Here is a 17,589-nt window from a genome sequence, read left to right as displayed (position 1 = left end):
CATATGTTCATCACTATCCAAAATCTGTTTTCTGGTAACTGACCCTGTCCCTGGGCATGCTGGGAGTTGTAGTAGATGAGTTGTTGCATGACAGCTGTTTGCTCTTGCCTTGCATAGTTGGTGTTATGACTTGGATCTGGAATGCCCCCCCCGATTACTAAGGCTCATGTGCTAAAGGGTTGGTCCCCAGCTGATGGCACTATTGGGACGTGGTAAAAACTTTAGAAAGTGTGAGGATGTCTAGCTGGAGCAAGAAGTTCACTGGGGTGCTGTCATTGCAGGCTATATCTTGTCGCTGTCCCTTCTCTCTCTGCTTCTTGGCCATCATGAGGTAAATAGCTTTTCTCAACCATGTGATACCCACTATGATGTTCTGTCTCCCAAAGACCCAAAGCAACAGGGCCAAGTCACTTGAACTAAAATCTCTGAAGCAATGAGTCAAAATAAATCTTTCTTCTCTTAAGTTGACATTTTGTCACAGTGAAGGAAAGCTAACAGTTTACATTCAGCCTCATAAGGAATATCACCAAGAATCATAGGTTACCCCATAATTGATTGTCTTCAAAGCAAGCAAAAGATAGGATAACTGTTTACATTTTCTCCTTTGGGACTGTAGTTTTTAAGTTTCTTCTAGGTTTTTTGAAAAAGTTCTCAACAAAGCTTTTTAAGTCAGATTCAGAGATAGAGGAGTGTGATGAGGGAGAATGGATCTATATGGTCTGCCATTGTCCTTGTTTATTTCTAGCATGATTGCACATGAGGCAGTGGGTGACGCTGCCAGCAGCTACCATTTATTAAGCATCAGGCACTTCCCATGCATCAGTTCATTTGTTCCAGAGAGCAACCCTGTGAAGTATGTATTGGCTTCCTCTTAGCCATGAGAAAACTAGATCCAGATTAAACAACCTGCCCAAGTTCACAGAATTCAAACCTGTCTCAATATGCCTTGAAAGTTGTTTAAACTACAATGCCTCTAGTTAGAATAGATTTAAGCAAATAAATAAAGAGAAAAAAAAAACTTTCAACAATGATCTTTACTGAAGGGAAATAAATATCCTAGGGACACAAAAATAAAAACACAACATTGTAATGTTAAACTGCAGCTAAAGCATATTTCCCCAACCTCCAAGCCTTATTCTAACACATACACCTAGTCTTGATATTTAAAAATCTAATCCAGCTGGGCATAGCAGCACATACCTGTAAACCCAGCAGGTCGGGAAACTGAGGCAAGAGAACTGCAAGTTCAAAGCCAGCCTCAACAACTGAGTGAAGTCCTACGCAATTTAGTGAGACCCTGTCACAAAATAAAAAATAAAAAGGACTGGGGATGTGGCTCAGTGGTTAAGCACCCCTGAGTCCAATCCCTGGTATCAAAAAAAAAAAAAAATTATCTAATCTAGTAAGCCAGTGCAGTTCATAAAACTTTGACCTCATTTAAATTGTCAGGTAGATGAAGTTTATAATAAACAAATAGACAAGAGCAACCCAAAATTGCACACAAAGAGTTTTGGAAACATCTGAATACAAATGACTTTCTAAACGTAGGATGCTCTTATCATTGATTGTATAAGAAAACACAACCTTAGACCTTCCTAGCATTGCAGTAATAATGAAGGAAAGCCCTTATGCTCAAAATGATTAAAGCATTTAACACACAAAATGAGCACTGGGGAGAAAGTCTTGTCTTCATTATTCTCAGTGTTATGACACACAGTGAATATCATCTCCCTCAGGTTTTGCTAAACATCCAAGCTCTTTAATTTCCACTATTTTATTCATTTGAATTCACCTTGGATTTACTAAAGAGAAAAAAAAAGACCTCACAATAAATGAGAAGGTACGGTTAACAAGGTACTTTAGCGGTTCTTAATAAAATCCATGTGGCAGTAAAATGAACATCGCCCTACTCTCAAGTTACACTGTTTGGTGGCCAAGGGTTTTATGGGGTGAGAGTAAGTGAATTCATCATTAAAAGATAACTAATTAAAATTACAGATGCAATATGCCCTTCACCTTAAGTTATGCCCACATAATATCTCTCAATTTTTGCTTCACATGCAAAGTGTTTTAGAAAAAAAGAAGATAGTAACCTTAGAAAGTAGGCTACAGTATTTGCCATGAAGATTTTCCTACAAGAAGTCAGTGGAGGTGGGTGACAGGCTGAAGGGACAGGAACTCTTCTTGTTTTCACCATATTACACTTTAGATGTCATGGATAACTTGGAATCTACTTACATTTACAGTTTCAACACTCCCAAGTGCTACTGATGGCTTTGATGTACAGACTTAGAACATTTTGCTGAAAATTATATTTGCAATTGTTTCCCCTTTTAATAAAAATATTTAATATTTAGCAAATGTGGCAAAGGAAGAAAATGACAGTATTAGCAGTCTGTAATTAAGTAAGCAACATGTTCATCTACGTGGTCAAAAGACAAGACTGATGTGATCCTGCAATATGTATAATCAGAAAAATGAGAGATTACATTCTATGTATGATCTATCAAAATGTATAAATACATTCTACTCTCCCGTACAACTAATTAGAACAAGTAAAATTAAAAAAAAATTAAAAAGCAAAAAAAGAATAAAAATAAAGACAAGATTAGAACAGATTTAGCATAGATCTAATTCACTTTTATTCTGGATTTATGAATTAGAACAACCTCAATTCTATAAAATGGAAAGGCAGTTTCCACTGGTCAATCGCCGAAGAGTGGGTTTTCTAAGGTGGCAACTTGGAAACAGAATAACAGAAAGAAGCTAGTTGGTTAATGTCCAGTTATTTCAGGTTAATCTTTTAAATATAAAGGTTAAATCAGAGGTACTTCCTAATTCTGCTGAGTGGAATCTCCTATTTTCAGGAAAAAACTGGTCTGTTTGGGGATATTTCTGCTTCCTTAAAATTTGGTTATGTGGCATTTAACATGAGTGATTCCATTTTGGTTTGTTCTCTTCTTTGGAGACTGACAGAGGAGCTTAGTTAAAAAACAATGGCCTTCCATAGTTTTTCTTTTATAATAATAAAATAATTCTTTTATAATAATAAAATAATAGTAAAATAAATTCTAAAATAATAAAAAAGCAATTTTTTTCTGAATATATGCCTTGTTTATTTTCTCTTTCTTCTTTTTCTTTTTCTTTTTTTTTTTTTTGTATTGTACATTTTTCATTTCCCAGGTCAGGTACTAATCTGTCATTGTCATCATTGATAACCCAGAATCTAGTACTACATGCTCGATGAACATTTTTTTTTAATAAATATGTTAGGGTCTTTCCATATCATTACATATCCTACAGCATCTTTTTGATGACTGTGTTGGATTCCATACTGTGAAAATATTATGATTTATTTAGCTAGATTCTTTTTTGCTTATCTAAGATATCACTGATGTTTTACTATTATAAATGAAAGTAAATATTCATGCAGCAAAATATTTTCTTAGAAATTCACTTTGACTCCTGGAATTTTTGGTATAAATAATAAGGAAAAGTAAAAAAAAAATTGATAATTATAAAAAAAAAATCACTAAACATATTTAAATATTTTACATTGGCATGTAACTATTTTCCACACTTTGTGACTTGCAGGTCTTTGAAGACAAATATGAGAAAAAATCTAACTAGTGAGGTAACTAACTGAGAAGCATTTCTTCCTTTACAAGATTTTTTCTCAAGTATACGTTTTATGAGAGAAGTTATATCTCCACATTTTCAAACTATAAAAACTATTGGAATAATTCTTTTTTGCATGTTAAGAGTCAATAGTAAAACTAGTATCAAAGATACTCTTTGCCTCTTTCCTTACCTAGCGTAGCCTTGGCTTGTGATTTCAAGAAGCATCTGAAATGGGTAGCAGCTCCAAAGCCATGGAAGTTGGATAAATGACTGACATGTTTGCTCCTTGTATACCCACAAGTCCCTGCAAGCTAAGAGAACATCTTCCTCTCATCATTTTTCTAAGGAGCAGACTTAAGAATGACCTGTCAGGAGATAAAGATCTGTATGCAATAGTTCATTAAGATTGACAGCAAAGTCCAAACTGCTACAACTCCCCCGCCTGGTTTCACAGATGTCAGAATGGACAAGACCTAAGAGAATTGCCTTCTGATCTAGTACAGCAAAGGGTCACTTTGTCGTTCATCATATTACACCCAGAGGAAGCCAAGTACAAGTTGGGCAAAGTGAGAAATATCTTGTGGACACCAAAAGAATCCATCATCAGGTAATCCATTATGCTTACACCATTCACTGCCTTGATAACCTCCTCAAAGTGAATGACACCATTCAGATTGATTTGGAGCAAGATTTCGGATTTCATATTCGACACTGGTAATCTGTGTGTGATACCAGAGATGCAAGTAACTTGGAAAGAAGTGATGTGATCACCAACTGAGAAAGGTCCTGACTCTTTTGATATGGTTCATGAGAAAAATGCCAATAGCAACAGCTTTGCTGCCCAGTTCTCCCACATTTTAATTATTGGCAAAGTCAATATAACATGGATTACTCTTTTCTGAGGAAAAAGAATCCATCTCACCATTGCTGAAAAGAGACAAGAGACTGGTGGCCAAACAGTGGTGGGTGAGATGGTCTCTAGATGACAGGTTGGAGGTCTTTGTACTTAGTTAAAGATAACATAGAATGATTGAAAAGATCCTCTCTAGCCAGTGAAAGCCAAACTCCTTTGTCAAGATGAATGAAATCTCAGTACATGAAAACATTTTGTTGGATGGTGATCAGTAACTCATCCCAAATCTCATTTAAGAAAGTAAATACAGCTGGAGCAATAATGCATGTCCTGGAGGTGCCAGGCGAGAGAAGATTTAACACCACACAATACACTATAAATAAACAAGATGATTCTGAAGAACCACTGCACATTCATTATTGTCAGAGAAGAAATTTGGAAATAAGATAGCCATCAACCCGCAATTGTGGGGATAGTAACATTTCAGACTTCATTAGTGGAGAAAGAAAATTCATGATCAAGAAATAGAAATAAAGGAATTTTCCAATTATCTTTTGATTCCAAGAGATGATGTAATTGACCCTCTTGAAGATGACCCTTTAAATGTGTGAAATAAGTGTACCATTTATAAGCCAAGCATTTCCCGAAGTCCACGAACTCTGAAAGCAACGCACTTAAGCTTTCAAGTTGGATATAAAATGGCACCAAACAGTGTAATTTTTAAAAGCATGAAAAAGACAAAACTATTAAAGTTTAATAAAACGTCTATGCTAGTGAATTAAGATAACATCAAAAAAGGAAGAATCCTATGGAACTGAGAAAGCCAACCAGGATACAAACACTGAGTTTGCAAGAACAAACACTGAGTATCAGAGAGTGTGGTCACAAACTCCTAAGAGGAATGTCCAATTATAAGGTCACCTGGGTACTTGCTAAAGAGTGCCTTGGCTCCATTACAGATACAGTGAAGCAGAGTCTCTCAGGAGTGGCCTAGGAAACCTTAATTTTAGCAATCACCTTGTATGATTATTATTTTTTTTTAACATCAAGGACGTTGGAGACCCTTCATAGAAAAGGGTTCCTGTGTGATACAGTGCAGCACTGGAGGCTTGGAAGAGGAGAGGTTTGGTTGTAAGGAAGAGGAGATTAAAAGGTCATTAGATGTTACTGATTAAACTAAGGACCTTATTCAAAGTACCTAGCACAATATCTGGCACAACACAAATACTCATTAGTGTCAGTGTTGAAGAATCACATTTGAATGCTATGATCAGATGTGCAAAGCATCTTCTTTACCTTTCATAATCTTCCTTATGGAGGCGATAGAGGAGTAATAGAGAAAAAATAATTGAGTCAAGTCCAGAATACCCAATCTGATTTGTTAATTTAAATAATCTCAGTGTCTCCCTCTCTCTCATTCTCTCTCTCTCTCTTCAAATAAAATCTCATTTTCGAAGATTTTTCTCGTTTGGTTGTGCATCTTCTCAGAGGAGCATCTGATTGGGAGAGAGTGGCTTGTTCCTGGGAAGAAGTTACATGAGAGACTTGGGGATCATGGAAGAGGAGCAACTTAAATACACAGAGTATTAGGACTGGAACAGACTCAAGGAACAGAACAGTGACCTAATTTTACAGATGTTTAAGTCAATGCCCTGAAGTGCTAAGTGTTCTGTATGAATTATATTGCTAGTGAAAGAAAGGTTTGGGATTTAGTCACGCCCACAGAGGGTCTACTTTTTAATCCAGGGAAGATTCACAGTACACCATCTTTAATAGCAGTTTTCTCCCAAGGATCACATTTGGATAGAACTTCAATTTTTTGTATTAATTTGAATTGTCATTATTAGTTATACTCTCATTTAGGTAAGTGTCTCCCAAAAGGCTCAGGTAAAAAGGCTTGGTTCCCAGGTGGTACTTTTGGGAGGTGGTGGGATTTTTAGAAGATGGGGGTCTAGTTGAATTTCCTTAGAGAGGGCATGCCCTGAAAGCGATTGTAGGACCCAGTCTTTTCTCTCTTTCTCTTTGCTTTCTGTCTCATGAGGTGAGTAGTTTGTTCTACAGGACCTCCCACCATCCTGTGCCATCCTCATCAGAGGCTCAAAGCAATGGGGTTGATCAATTTTGGACTAGAATCTCCAGAACTGTGAGCCCAAATAAACTTTTTCTCCTTATAAGTTAATTATCTTAGGTGTTTTGTTATAGTAATGAGAAACTGACTAATACAGGCAATATTAACTGCTATAACAGATAACTTCTGAGGCAGGCTGATATGAGTGTTAGGTCCTTTCTGTTTTGTGGCTTTGCCATCCTGCAGGGGAAGGGTTCCCTCACTTTCTCAGTTCATGGTACCCTTATGCCTGTAATTTTTTCACAGTAGTCCTAAGCCACAAAAATATCTGTTAGTTCTGTTGACTGAACAGATTGGCTCTAAAATGTAATAAGTATATATGTTCTGACAACAAAGTAGCTGTTTATAAAATTTATAAACAAATCAGAAGTGAAATATTTTTATTAATATAAAATTATATTAAAATATAATATTTTTATATTTTATTTTATACAAGAACAAGGTATCAATTGGGAAGAGTGTGCCCATGGAACATTGTGCAGTTTCTCAAACTTTGAGATCAGATTGGATACAACCCAACTTCATTTCCTGTTCTGTATTGATTTTCACACTTCACTTTCTTTTTTTCAGCAACCACAAAGATAAGTAACTCTGGAAAGAAATGTAATATAATCTAATATTGGAACTCAGGACTACCTTGAGCTAGTAGTATATGTAATACACAGTTTGTCACTGACTTCCAATGGTGGGATTTAGGATTTTTTGACTTCATGATTATGGAAAGGTGATACACATTCAGTCATACTTTATATTTTCAGTTTTGATCTTTTCCCTGGCTGTGATAGCTCTTGTGGTGCTGGGCAGTGGAAGCAACCTGGAACTCCAAGTCAGCCCTGTGATGGCGAAGGTAAACTGCCCTACCCTCCACAGTGGGCTGTGTTGCTAAGCTACCAGATTTGGGGGAGTTTGATGTGCTCAATGCGTTTCTGATTTACAACATTTTATTTTATAGGGACATCATCCCATAGAAAGTCTAAGAGTGTCTGTATTTGATAGATGTTGAGTTTCCCTGGAAAATTCATAATATCTCAGGATAACACTGAATCTGCTGAGTTCCCCAGGGGGGATCAAACACACTCTTTTGGAACTTAAGTTCTTAAGCTTGGAGTTGTTGCCTTCCAGCTGAGTGATGGAAAATGAGAAAAAAGGGTCATCCATGGGAGATGTCTATGTGTGCAAGGGGCACACATCACTTTTGCTTCTTGTTCTTCAGCTGTGGATGCCTGGCTAAACATGTGACATGTTTTGCTGTGATAAGAACTTGTTGTGTACTCCTGCTTTCCACTGAGAATGTGACATCACACCTTATTGGGCTCTGTGTATGGGCTATTCATCTAAAACCCTAGAGGCTGACGGATAACTCTGAAAGTTTGTGCCACAAGCTGCGGACCGCTTCTCTGAAGACTGTGTTTGAGTGACAAGGTTTCACTTCTGTCAGGGACTTCTCAGAAGACCAAAAGCTCTGGCTGCAACAGGGCCACACCTTGTTAGTCTTCGAGCAGCTCTGCCAAGCCTTGTCCTCCAACACCAGTGCCAACCTCCAGTGTCAAGGGACTGTGTGTGTTCTCAGGTATCGATGCTGCGTTGATCACTCTAGTCTCCCCTGAGAAACACTCTTATAAATGTATATCTCAAACTTTAATTAGACTTTACTCTCCTCAGAGGTCTGCTTTTAGCTTAATTGAGCAACTAGATTTAATTATTTAGAACTCACTCATGACGTGGTTAATGTGCCTCATCTCTGTATTCCCTGTGAGGTTTGTTCTCATTATTCTCCACTGATTTATGCATTTGTGAATCAAAAAGGGGAAATAAAGTCTATGACACTGAGTCATATGATTTGTGAACTCAGACTTTGATCATAAGTTAACCATTCTCTTCTGTGGATGAGACTTCAGATGCTCAGTAACCCAAATCGCAAAGACTGAGACACGTAGCCCCACTCCATGCTTCTCCAAAAGAAGAAAGATGTTGAAACAAGAATAGTCTCTGCTACTGTCTTAATTCTTGGCATGGAATCTTTTCCAACACAATTGTGTCAAATGGTGAAAATGAGATACAAGAAGCAATTTGCAACCAACAATTTGAAATTCAAAAAAACAACTAAGACAAATATTTTCTATCTCCAACTGCTGATGAAAGCATTGGTTTGGACCAGGGTTTCTCAGTCTTTCCACTGCTGACATGTTGGTCCAGATATTCCTTTTCTCTGAGTGTCATCCCATGCCTTGCAGGGTGTCGCTGTATCCTGGCAAATACCGACCAGATGCCACCAGCATGCCCCTGCAGTTATGACAACCAGATTGTCTCTAAATATTGCCAAATATCTCCTCAGGGATGGAAGGTAGCAAAATTTACATGGATGGATATGATCAGAAGGGATTGAAAGAAGTTTGAGTTGCACCCTTACTAGAAAATCCCAGGAACAGTTATATATGCAATTCAAGTTTCACACTGTACTTCTCATTGAATTCATTTTACTTGTATTTAAATTCTTTTCAAATAGACTTTTGATTGTATATTAATGAGCCCCACTTTGGAATCAAAGTACTCATTTTCTACCTTCAGGAAAGAAAGCTGCTGGTGGTTCACAGTAGAGTTACTCCCTGGTACCTGCCTTCTACCCAGGGGAGCTGGGCTGCCTTGCCTGTGCACATCTCTTCTTCATGGGACAGCCCTCTTCCAGTGGACTAGGGGAGTGGGAGGGAGGCTGGATAAGGCCTATATCCCACCTCAACTCGATCACTCTGAGCGTTTCAACTTTTCCCTCGGCACTGTCTCCACGTCATCCCTCACTTCTTGATAGGTGTCCCTCCCTAGGGCAATCCCAATAAACTCCCTGAATGAAAATCTGTCTCCAAGTCTATTTCTAGAGAGCACAACCTACAATTCACACCTTCAGCATTTTATTTTAACTTAACACAAATACTAGTGTTGTTTCCCCCATCTTTCCATGTTGTGAGAATGCCTTTTCTTGATTCCAATTCTCCTTAGCAAAGTTCCCCCATCCTTTATGCATTAACCATATTTACAAGTTCATGTTTTGGTTTGTTTAAGTGGAGTGAAAACCTAAATATAGAATGCAAGGCTGAGTACTGGATGTGTTTAGATTTTTAAAACTATTTTACAATTGTGTTGCCACGCCTACTTTAAGAGCAATTTTAGTTCTGGACTCACTTTTACTATTTCTCCTCGGGGGCATTCATCTTGGTTAGAGAAATTATTTTCTTTTACAGAATCGTATTATTTGTTTATATATTGTTTAATTCAATTACAAATGACAATTATATATAAAACTTGCATAAATAGGCTGAGAACAAGCATATTTAAGAGTAAACCCATCTAATGAGCAAAAGGTTAATCCGTGGCATTGGGTAAGCAGAGGTCTCAGAGCCTTTAGACCTACACTGTTGAAAGAATCATGGGAACCCAGGGCTTGATTCTCGTCTGACCAGTGCTGAACTGGTCAGAAAGGTAAAACAGAATTATATCCCTTCAGGAGACCCAATGTCTTCCAGGTCCTTTATTACGGAAAAGGGAACTCAGATATAGATAGAGAATGTGTCTTGGGTACAGCCAATATTAAAAAAATAGATTTCTGACTTTTAATCAAAACTCTTTCTTCTACGCTACAGACTCAGACTAGATAGATCAATTAGGAATTATAATTTATTCACAAATCTTAGGCCTTAGGTTATTTGAAAGTACCATTAAAAAATTAATGTCTGATTCTCACTGGAATGTATGGAAGATAGTGTGTTCTGGTACTTCTTTAGCATTCAGACCTGTGACCACCTTCCTTGATGCTCCAATCAAGCTAAAATTAACAAACTCTGAGGTAATGAGGATATAGGTAAACTAGTTCACATATGTAATTATGAAAACAGCTCTTACCATTAAATAGCAAGCATTTTGGTTTGGGTCCCATTATCATAGTCTAATGAAAGCCTGTTCTATGCAAACCTTCCTGAGATATTACAGAGGAAAAATAATCAAGCTGTTCTTTCTCTTTTTTTTTTTTTTGAAAAATAAATCAGAGAAAACGTTTTTCTTCATTCTTCTCAGTGGAAATGACAGGAAGAGAAATTTCCAACAATTCTTTTTTCAGTCTACATATTATAAAATTTCCAATGTGGAGTAATTATCTCCTGTATTTTCAAAGTATTAAGTCTATATCCTTAAAATTTGTGGTTTATTTTTAGATATTTATTGAATATGATATAGCTTTTTGAGTTGTTTTTGCACAAAATGTTCCACAAAATTTGTTGCACAAAATTAAAATATATTTTTCTTATTCCATGAGTTATGTGTATATATATAATATATATACTATATATATATATATCCCTCATTCAATTATATAAATGCATGTATTTATGTATATATACTCACAGACAAAGAATACTATTGTTTAGACACCATAAACCTCCATTTGAGGGGGAAGTAAATTTTATCTCATTTGACACTCACCTGGAAGCAGGTCAATTATTTAAAATTATAAATTAACTAAATTATAAATTAACTAAAGTTCTAGTTACTAAATACATAGGCAATTAACAATAACTCACCCTGCTTATTTCTATGTACCAAACTTTTGGCATTTAGATAGTTTTAAATTTTGAGCTATTACTAAAGGTGCTGAACATATTTTCTGATATATATATATATATATATATATATATATATGTATATACGTATATATATATATATATGCTCATATTTCTCTTGGTGTAAAACCTAGGAGATAGACTTGCTGGGTCATAGTATACACATTTAGTTTTAGTAGCTACTCTCAACTGTTTTTCCCTAGAGATTACACCAATTTAGACTATACTAGCAAAGTTGTTCACTACTGTATACCCTCACCCATTTAGTCTGTTTCATATAAGGTATATTGGTTCATGCATAATGATATTCCACCATAGTTTTAATATGCATTTCCATGATGACTAATGAATGAATGCTTTTATATACATATTTTAGCCATTTAAAAATGCTGTTTTAGGAAGTACCTGTTCAAATCTTTTACTCATTCTTCTATTTCTTTGTTTATATTTGTCTTATTGATTTGTGGAAACTCTTCCTATATTTTCTGTGTGAGTCCCTTTTTAGATCTGTTTATTGTAAATATTTTCTTCCACTCCATAGGTAGGCAATAATTTTTGTAATTGACCCTGGTGCTATTGGATTGTTCAGTGGTCAATCAATTCTGAGAGGAAGGAAAGAATACTTTCATAACAATAACCTTGAGTTGAATGCAAATCTGCTAAGCTTGATGAAACTCTTTTCTCATCTTACAAGATGAATGATACTATTTACAAAGTTTTGTGAGAGTTAAATGAGTCATTTCATGTGACAAGGCCTAGCAGGGTACTTAGGACATACTAGATGTTTAACAAATTTTGTAGGATGGAGGGCAATAAAATACTTCTTGATTTACTTTCATCTTGGGTATTTGATAGTAGCTACAGAATTAAAAATTCTCAGTGACAAGTTCAGTGTTAAGGATGGGGCATCATGATCTCAGCCAATCACCTGAGTGCAAATCTGAAGAATAATTGGGAAAATACCATTCGTGGATGTGAGAATTTTCTAATCAGATGATAAAGTGGAAATTCATTATTAATTTTTATTTCTTTAAAATTCACCACTCAGCATTTCTATGGTAGCTACAGATATTATTCATTCCTACTTGAACTCAATAGCTTGAAATTATAGGCAGTGGACCCCCACTTAATTAGATGCAAAACACAAAAAGAAGAATTGAACATGATCTCAAGAATTGAAAAAATAATTTTTTTCTTATCAAAAGTGCTACATCAATTTCTCTGTATTCTGAAAAGGTAGATTTGCTCAGATGAAAATATATAGTATTCTGCCTGTTGCTTTCTAATAAGTGTCTACTATAACTGAGCACTCTGAGGGATTATTAAAGTTGATAATCTTTCTAGCAATAAAATGGTTTCAGAAATCTCCAACTTCCATTCCACTTGCAGATCTTTGTTTTCTCCTCTGAGGAATTCAGAAGAAATGGGAAAATGCCAGGCGTAGAATACTTACTTTTACAACTTGTTACTATATAATTAAACTAGTTCCAAGCGGCCTATTGACTTCCAAGGTTTAATGGGTTAGTGTGGTTTGTGAACACTTAAGAGGAATCCTGTAAAACCCTATTTGGGACAACATCCTGGTTTTCAATGATATTGTCCTTTGAGGAATTGTGGAAGAATTAGTCCTTTATTGTTAGTTTTTCTGAAGTGCAAGGAGGACCTTATATAGACCAACAACCAGGCATACTGTTTACAGTCATTATTTGAGACAATTTGTTCATTAGCTCTGGAAATCCCACAGTAAAATCCTTTCCCCATCCTCATCAGATTTGTTCCAGATGTTTGTAGAATGTCACCCATGGGCAAGTTTTTAATATTTACATTTCATGATCTCCTGAATTTTTAAATTTGGATGACATCTATTGACAAAATGGAAAAATAACAAAACTTTCTTAGACATTTTAAAGTTAAAAATTAAAATCTAGCTGGGCATGGTGGCATACACCTGTAATCACAGTGTCTTGGGAGGGTGAGGCAGGAGGATGGCAAGTTCAAAGCCAGCCTCAGCAAAAGTAAGGTGCTAAGCAACTCAGCGAGACCCTGTCTCTAAAAAATTACAAAAGATGGCTGGGGATGTGGCTCAGTGGTGAGTACCCTGAGTTCAATCCCCAGTATCCCCCTGCCTCCCAAAATTAAAATCTAGACACTAAATCAGTTTAACAAATGCAGTTGGGCAGAATCAAAGGATGTTAAATGTCCATCTAAGTTGGGTGGATTTTGTTAACTGTTTTGAAAAATTTCTTGAATGGATTGCTTTGAAGGGAAAATGTCCAGGGAAGTTGCTCTAACTAAAGTCTGGAAGTTCTTAAGAGATACAAAGAAATATTGAGATAGAGGACACTGTGTTTTTCTGGGTCTCCCAGGAGGACGGGATGTACAGAATCTCTGGTTTGGAAATTGGGAGGAAGAAGAAAGGACTGGTTTTGTGAGTTTTATTCTCAGCATAGAAGCTGTGGGTGGAAATCCAGTGGGGAATCTTGCTTATCATGTCTGCAATCAATCCGTGGACCAGGTATGAATCCCTAAGGTTTGTAATTTCCCTGGCTATGTTAGTCATCTTACATATTTCCTGTGAGGACGGGCAGTAAAATCATTGAAATGTGAAAGTCTGAATGTGTTAGTCTTTGGAAGCAGTGATGGAAAGAAGTTATTTACTTTTTTTATTCAGAGCCACTTCTGGTAAAAGAATGAGTGACATGCCAGCCATCAAAGGACTGTGACACAAAGGAAAAATGGGATCCTCGAAATGGCCTGGATCTTCACCACTGAATGTTCATGAACTTTGTTCTTATTCCAAATGATTTAAATTTTACTTAAAAATATTTTCAGAATGTCATATTGAAGTTCTTATAATCTGAAATGCTTAAAAATGTTTTTAGAGGACTGGGGAGATAGCTCAGTTGGTAGAGTGCTTGCCTTGTAAGCACAAGGCCCTGGGTTCAATCCCCAGCACTGCAAAAAAGAAAAAATGTTCATAGAATTTATATTTTAATAGCAGCACTCTTGTCATGATAATGGTAGCATATATAGTGTTGGAAGTAATGCTTAGGTATAGGTTATTTTATAAATAGGGTATAAGAAGATAACTGTGATGTCATCCCAACAAACCCTAACAAATAAAAGGCTAACTCATGACATTGTAGGTATCTGGATTCCACTAATAACAGTGGCTTGTATTCCCTACCTTTATAAAGTAGTCCACATTTTTGTTATGCAAATTTTCTAACACAGAAATACAGAGAATAGTATAATGAACCATTATATACCTGTCACCTGTGTAATCAGGAATTTTTCCCACTGCTTTACCTATCCTTTGTGTTGAGCTAAAATATTTTAAAGCACATCTTAGGCCTCATTAAGGATTTTAAAATTTCCAGTTTTTTAAAATTTCATTTATCATCATACTGATCTCACTGCAAGTATTAGCAGATGATACTGTCACCACCAGACAGGGAAGGAAGCTGAGGCCCAGACCCTTCACTTGTTTATGTTAATTAACAAATTGCTAATAGCAGAGCAGTGAACACCTCTTTCTTAGCTCTGCTAGACTTGGTGGCTTGCCATGGTTCCCAGTGCCCCCATTCTTGGTCCCTGTGTCAGACCAATCTTAAGCAGCTCTTTTTATTTTACTAAGTGACAACCCTGCCACTCCCAATCAGGGTGAAACTGATATAACCATGGTGGACACTCAAGCTCGGATGAGTTATTCAGATTCTGTCATTTTGGAACGCAGTATAGAGACTACAAACAAGTCTGTCTTGGAGGAGGTGTTGAGATCTGTGCCACTTTGGAAATGGCAGGTCAGAGATGGTCTCTCTGATAGGAGACACTTGAAAAGAGTCCTGAAAAAAGATAGGGAGCAAACCATGCTGATGTCCAGAGGAACGATTACCCCATTTTACATATAAGAAAAATTGAAAGGCTTAACATCACACAATTTATAAACCTCATGCCAGTTTTGAACTAGATGGTATGGACTCTGAATTATCCCATTTACTTGAACACTACCCTCGATGGTCTCAGACCCCCTTGGACTGTTTTTCAGGTCATTTTGCCTCAATTGTGTTTCCATTATATCCAGTAGTTGTCACAATATATAGGAATAGCAAGGATAACATAGTGCAGAACAGTTAATCTAAGAAGTATTTCTTTGCTATTTTGTCTAAAATTTTTTAAAAAGGAAACAAAAACAAAGTCATGGGCTCCTGATAGGTACGCATTTCAGTAGATGAAATAAAGCAAAACAGACAGACTGACTGACCCCCAAGAATACTTTTCCCCAAAACTAAATGAAAAACTGTCTCCTGAAAAATTCAGAGAATTTTAAGCATCCTGGTAAACACACTTATGTGTATTCTTTGTTGTGTTATGACCACTATTTCATTTTGTCTTGAAAACAAGGACTTTGTAGAAAATTATGAGAATAGGTTCAAATATGCCTTTGGACATGACTCAAGACAGTAGTGTAAGTAGGTCAAATATTTTGTTTCCACTATTCCCTTCCACTAATCCCCTTTTTCATTTTTTTTGTTTTTGTTTTTGTTTTTGGTCCCTGTTTCTCCACAGTGACTCTCAGCCTGCTCGATAAATTCTAAATTTAATCAATTTAATCCAGCAAATATTTATTGAGCTCTGAATTTCTGATAGGCAGTATGACCAGCTAACCCAATGTGTATCTCTCATGATGTGAATGGTAGAAGGATATTAGGGACAGAGGATTGGGGCTTACTATGGGAGAAGTTATCCAAAAATTTCAATGAGAACATCAGAGGTAGGATTTGGAATCTGCAAGCAGGAACAGGGAGAAGGGTGTTTCAGGGAGATGCAGCCAACAGGAGCAAAGGTTATGTGTTATGTAAGTACAGAGTTTAGGTAGCAGGGAACAGTCCCTGTGCTGGAGGGCATTTTCAAGAGAGGAAGGGCAAGGGAGATCAAAGTGGAATCAGAAGATCGGCAGTTATACACTTATGGTGCTTCTGATCTTGGTATGTAAAATTAGGCATTTTACTTATCCTTTTGCTAAATTGTCAACCTAAATCTGAGGTAAGAGGGACCTGCCTATACCCAAAGGACTCCAGAAAGGGGCAGAATGCAAATCCTATGACTAAATTAACTCCGAAGAGGTATTAACTCCAGGTTCTCAACTCTAATTGTGAAATGGAATGTTTGAGCTGCAGTTTAAAGAATTTTTGCCTTAGGGGAAGGATTTTTAGGAGTGGAGAGTTGAAAGCTGACTTTATTAGGCAGTACATATCACTTGCAGAATTACAACCTGCACAACACAGTCTTGCTATCTAATTTCCAGAGCAATTTGTGCAAGCACTTGCTGGGATTTGCTCTCTGGTAAAAGGTAGGATAGGATGGTCTCCTGGTCCTGAATTGGCTGGAAGAGCAGTGTGGCCTCAGGGTCAGCAAACAATCCTACTTCTTTCTTAACAGTCTGTTTCCTCATTTGTAAGATGGGACATACTGCTAATCCTACTTGCATCAAAGGATGTCAGTGACAATTCAAAATAATTAGACAACCATTTCTGTTACAATGAAGTTTTGCCTTTTTATCTTGGACAATTCTATTTAATTTTAACACAATTTAAAATTTCTAATCTCTTCTCTGAGTGTTGGAGTAGGCAAGGAGGAGCTGATTTTTTTTTTCCCCTTTACCAGTATGATAACAGTAGAAAGGAAACTAAATTTCGAGTCCAAACACCCAAGTTTGGAATCCTGGCTTAGCCATTTATAAATCAGTGGGTCTGGAGTGACCCTGGATCTTGTGAATATTGTGTACCTTCAAACAACCCATCATCTACCTCACAGGGCTGTTCCATAGGACATGATACTTTTATAAAGAAGAAGAAAGTGCTTTGTAAATTATAAACTGTTCTATCAATATTTGGTGTAGAGCAGTTTTTGTGTGACTAGGAACTGGTACAATCTGTGCATATTTGGAAGAGACTTTGTTTTCTAATAAGACTCACGACCAGGAATGAGACATCCATAAACCAGTTCACAGGCAGACTCATAAATCACATTTTGCCCTTGTTTGAAAAATCTAGTGTGTCTGTCATGTGTTACCCTAATGAAAGTCTGATGGGCAGTACATAATCCTCATCTATGTATCTATATACAATATATTCATTTACTGCAGTTCTTGGTGCTTTGTATTTTACATATGTACTAACGTATAAGAGAAGCAGCACATAGGTTTTGTCAAGATTTGAATATTAAAATCTTAAAAGGATAAGGAGAAGTGCATTCTTTTTCTGCCAAAAGAGATCAAAGTACCGAAGTAAAATATTGTTTCTGATTTCCATGTACATAAGTTTTCCATATGTTTTAATATATAGCAATACTTAAAGCTCTAAGGATTTTATAGATAA

At 36.5% G+C, this 17,589-nt stretch overlaps 1 pseudogene; it reads left to right on the top strand.

The window, feature by feature from the left end:
• Nucleotides 1-236: 236 nt before the first annotated feature.
• On the top strand, nucleotides 237-15,120 carry LOC124985611 (40S ribosomal protein S4, X isoform-like; annotated as a pseudogene).
• Nucleotides 15,121-17,589: the final 2,469 nt, after the last annotated feature.

The sequence above is a fragment of the Sciurus carolinensis genome, chromosome 5, assembly GCF_902686445.1.
Source record: "Sciurus carolinensis chromosome 5, mSciCar1.2, whole genome shotgun sequence".
Classification (NCBI taxonomy): Eukaryota; Metazoa; Chordata; class Mammalia; order Rodentia; family Sciuridae; genus Sciurus; species Sciurus carolinensis.
Note: the sequence above shows the minus strand (reverse complement) of the source record. Positions and strands in the feature narration are given on the sequence as shown.